Source organism: Amia ocellicauda, chromosome 16 (genome assembly GCF_036373705.1).
Source record: "Amia ocellicauda isolate fAmiCal2 chromosome 16, fAmiCal2.hap1, whole genome shotgun sequence".
Classification (NCBI taxonomy): Eukaryota; Metazoa; Chordata; class Actinopteri; order Amiiformes; family Amiidae; genus Amia; species Amia ocellicauda.
Genome location: NC_089865.1, coordinates 28,283,210 through 28,288,035, shown reverse-complemented (window position 1 = coordinate 28,288,035; position 4,826 = coordinate 28,283,210). Strand labels below are relative to the sequence as shown.

At 46.6% G+C, this 4,826-nt stretch overlaps 1 non-coding gene across 1 annotated transcript; it reads left to right on the top strand.

Annotated features, from left to right (window-relative positions):
- The first annotated feature begins 222 nt into the window (after positions 1–222).
- On the top strand, positions 223–294 carry trnag-ucc (transfer RNA glycine (anticodon UCC)). Its single transcript has one exon. It is a non-coding gene; the product is annotated as a tRNA-Gly (tRNA).
- The last annotated feature ends 4,532 nt before the right edge of the window (positions 295–4,826 follow it).

Sequence of the window (4,826 nt, the reverse complement as noted above, 5' to 3'; positions counted from 1 at the left end):
TCCATGTAATGCTATGCCAGGAAAGGTAATGGTATTGTGAAATGCAAAAGCTGCTATGTTGCATGGAGAAGCTCCCTCCGCAGTCATGAACAGGATAGTGCATCCAACGGTTGCTTTCGCAAACATCTATGCTTTGCCAAAGGGAAATATGATGTCATTCTGGAACGGAATGCAGGCATCACATTTATGTGGAGTTTGACTTTGGTTGACAAATCAACGGTAGCGTTGGTGGTATAGTGGCAAGCATAGCTGCCTTCCAAGCAGTTGACCCGGGTTCGATTCCCGGCCAACGCAAAACGCATACCTTTAGTTGCACATTCGCAGCGGACAGGTGGCAGCAATAGTTCAAAGTGCATGGCTACGTAGATCCCTTTGTTCCTAATGAGAAGTGTGAGTCTGGCAAAATCAGTGACATTTAGGTGCTTTGTGAATTCACGTTGCCATTTGTGGACTTTTTATTGCAACTCTAGTGTTCGGCGAACACGCACCCTTCTGATCGGGAGTCAGATGCACTACCGTTGCGCCACGAGGTCTAATGCCAAAAGAATGGCCCGTGAAACAGTGGTGTTCAAAGTATGTTGATGTCCAAAGTTTGTGTGTGTTCTGTTGGGTTAGGCAGTGGAATGCTTTGATTACTACTACTAGCAAGATAGTCGCTCTATCCACGAAGCAACACTCAGCATAGCAAAGCCTATAGCTCGCTGTTAGTCCGTGTACCTCATAGGTATCACACCTGGCATCAGTGCCCAATAATTCCCTAGCTTTGACAACTGTCTGTCTATGACTGCACCTACAGACGTGGACAAGAAGTGGGTTTTAGGTTTTAGATCGTATGTGCGTCAACATGAAACTCGAGAGGTTCACGGTGCCGTAAACAAAACTCTCTAGCCTTTCGAGGGCAATCCAATTGGAATGCTTTCATTAACCCCTACTACTACTAACGAGATAGTCGCTCTATCCACGAAGCAACACTCAGCATAGCAGAGCCTATAGTTCGCTGTTAGTCCGTGTATCTCATAGGTATCACACCTGGCATCAGTGCCCAATAATTCCCTAGCTTTGACAACTGTCTGTCTATGACTCCACCTACAGACGTGGACAAGAAGTGGGTTTTAGGTTTTAGATCGTATGTGCGTCAACACGAAACTCGAGAGGTTCACGGTGCCGTAAACAAAACTCTCTAGCCTTTCGAGGGCACTCCAATCGGAATGCTTTCATTAACCCCTACTACTACTAACGAGATAGTCGCTCTATCCACGAAGCAACACTCAGCATAGCAGAGCCTATAGTTCGCTGTTAGTCCGTGTACCTCATAGGTATCACACCTGGCATCAGTGCCCAATAATTCCCTAGCTTTGACAACTGTCTGTCTATGACTGCACCTACAGACGTGGACAAGAAGTGGGTTTTAGGTTTTAGATCGTATGTGCGTCAACATGAAACTCGAGAGGTTCACGGTGCCGTAAACAAAACGCTCTAGCCTTTCGAGGGCATTCCAATTGGAATGCTTTCATTAACCCCTACTACTACTAGCGAGATAGTCACTCTATCCACGAAGCATCACTCAGCATAGCAGAGCCTATAGCTCGCTGTTAGTCCGTGTACCTCATAGGTATCACACCTGGCATCAGTGCCCAATAATTCCCTAGCTTTGACAATTGTCTGTCTATGACTTCACCTACAGAAGTGGACAAGACGTGGGTTTTAGATTGTATGTGCGTCAACATGAAGCTCGAGAGGTTCACGTTGCCAAAAACAAAACGCTCTAGCCTTTCGAGGGCACTCCAATTGGACCAGCTGTGGGTGCTTGCCATCTCGTCGTTTCTTTCACTTTTCACTTTGCATGCATACAAATGTCTCTGAGAATAACGGCACAGAGTGCGTATAAGCCCTAAACGAGAACGAGTGATTAATCCCAGGCTACCGATTTCTTCACTACTTCCTCACTTAAAAGACGGCCTGGAGATGCCAAGGATTGAATGCGGGGACCTCATACATGCACTCTACCACTGAACTACATCCCCACCGGCGAGAGGCTGCTCCCAAACCTTGTATCTCTTGCCAAAAAAAATACTCAAACTGTCATTTCTACACTCTCAAAGCACTGGGAAGTCCGTTTCATTGATTTTCATGTCGTAACTTTAAACCCACGCATGACCCAATGTCCGGATGAAGCTGGTTCAGTTACTTCCACATTTTGCCTCTTTTGTAAAATGCAAAGTGAATCGAATGAAAATGAAAAGATTGTTTGAACGTTTCATCTGTGTTTGCTGAGGAATTCAAGAAGCAGCAAGATTGGACTCGCAGCGATGGCACCAAAAACAGAGCGGGACACCGGAGAACATGCTATCAGCAGCTCTGGCACCGCACATATCTGTTCTACCTCCCTCTGAGGGAGAGAACAACAAGCCAACTGAAGGAGCGGCTTCACAACCTCTCCTTGGCAAGGGCGTACCTGCTTGAGGCAGACCGGGAAACCTACGCTCTTTGACTAATACCATGGACTGTGGCGCTGACGTGTCTTTCCAGAGCAGTAACTCCTCCCCGTGTGAGACAGCAGGGAGAGCATGGTCCGGCAGGATCGCAAACAACTCAAAAGAGTTGAGAATACCCTGGCCGAGAGCGGCACGCAGCGAGGCACCGAAAACCAAAACGGAGCGGGACAACGGAGAAAATGCTATCAGCAGCTCTGGAAACGCACATAGCTGTTCTACCTCCCTCTCAGGGAGAGAACAACAAGCGACAATCATATCCCTACGCCAACGAGAAAACAGAAGGAGCAGCTTCACAACCTCTCCTTGGCAAGGGCGTACCTGCTTGAGGCAGACCGGGAAACCTACGCTCTTTGACTAATACCATGGACTGTGACGCTGACGTGTCTTTCCAGAACGGTAACCCCTCCCCAAGTGAGACAGCAGGGAGAGCATGGTCCAGCAGGACTGCAACCAACTCAAAAGAGTTGAGAATACCCTGGCCTAGAGCGGCGTGCAGCGAGGCACCGAAAATGGAGCGGGACACCGGAGAACATGCTATCAGCAGCTCTGGCACCGCATATAGCTGTTCTATCTCCCTCTGAGGGAGAGAACAACAAGTGACAATCATACCCCTACGGCAAAGAGCCAACTGAAGGAGCAGCTTCACAACTTCTCCTTGGCAAGGGCGTACCTGCTTGAGGCAGACCTGGAAACCTACGCTCTTTGGCAAATACCATGGACTGTGGTGCTGACGTGTCTATCTAGAACGGTAACCGCTCCCCCAGTGAGACAGCACGGAGAGCATGGTCCAGCAGGACCGCAAACAACTCAAAAGAATGCCTCTCCTTCGGTGCTGCTCAGGTGTACACGTTCAGCAAAGGTCTCCATAACAGGCCGGAAAACCACATTTCTTCCCTCTTCTCCACAATACACTACATGTGCTCCTCCTCCTCAACAACAACAACAACAACAATAACAACAAAAACTTTGTATTTGTATACGCATTTGTTTCAAAGAGAAGAAAACACTGGCAATCAGCATCTGAGGTCAAAAGCCCTGCATTTACGAAGAGGACCCACACTTCCACAGAGAGCAACCTGTCCAGGGACCGCAGAACAGAGAAAGGGCAGCCAAGACGGGCTCGTCTGGGAGTTGAACCCGGGACCTCTCGCACCCTAAGTGAGAATCATACCCCTAGACCAACGAGCCATGGGGAGCCAGTCCGGATTTCTCAGGAGTTGAAAATCATCTGGATCTCTCAAGAGTTGAGAATACCCTGGCCGAGAGCGGCGCGCAGCGAGGCACCGAAAACCAAAACAGAGCGGGACACCGGAGAACATGCTATCAGCAGCTCTGGCACCGCACATAGCTGTTCTACCTCCCTCTGAGGGAGAGATCAACAAACGACAACATACCACTACGCCAACAAGCCAACTGAAGGAGCGACGTTACAAGTCCTCCATGGCAAGGGCGTACCTGCTTGAGGCAGACTGGGAAACTGTTAAGGTACAACCACTTCACCAGAAGTAAGCCCTTCAGGTTCCCTGGACTAGGATAACCCAGCGCCGTCAGTACAGGATGGTGGATCCTCCGCAGGAGACGAGCTCGGTTTATTTCTGCCACAGCACACAGTTTTATACATGTCAGAAGTCCGTTTCGGAGCAGGACATATTACAGATTTAGTTGCTAGGCAGACATGGAATGTGTCCAATATTATAACCCCTAACACACTCGACAGTTTCGATTGACATATCTGCACGGTTTGCCTTACTTTTGTTTCTAGTTTTCTAAAACCTAATCTAATCTATAATTGTCTCACTTCCTTTCCAATCTTACTTGTCTCCTTTAAAAATATTTTATATTACTTGAGCTCACTAAATGTGTAATCTTATACTTCTGTGGTACTTCTTACCCTTTAACCCGCATCCTAAACCCATATTCTACTTTAACTTGTATATCAGGTATTATATGCTATAACAATAACTAAACATTTTTTTTTACATTATGTTTACATTATCCTGCTTTCACAAGCTGTCGGGGCTGCACCAGGCTCCCTTCTAGCCTTTCGTTTGCTTTAATTTGACATTACAGAGCTTGTCCATAACATGATGTTTAACAAACAAATTCTGGTTCTTCTTGTGAGGACACCATGACTATTTATTTATTACTATTATTGACATTTTGTTAATTCATTGTACATTTTGTATTACATTTTTCTTATAATACAATCATATTCTTTCATTCTATTTTCTAATGCCTGAGGCACTCTGTATAGAGTCAAACATCCTTGTGGTCAGAGCCTCATAATTCGGTATAAATGTGTTGTTACATTTTTAATTATAAATATAAATA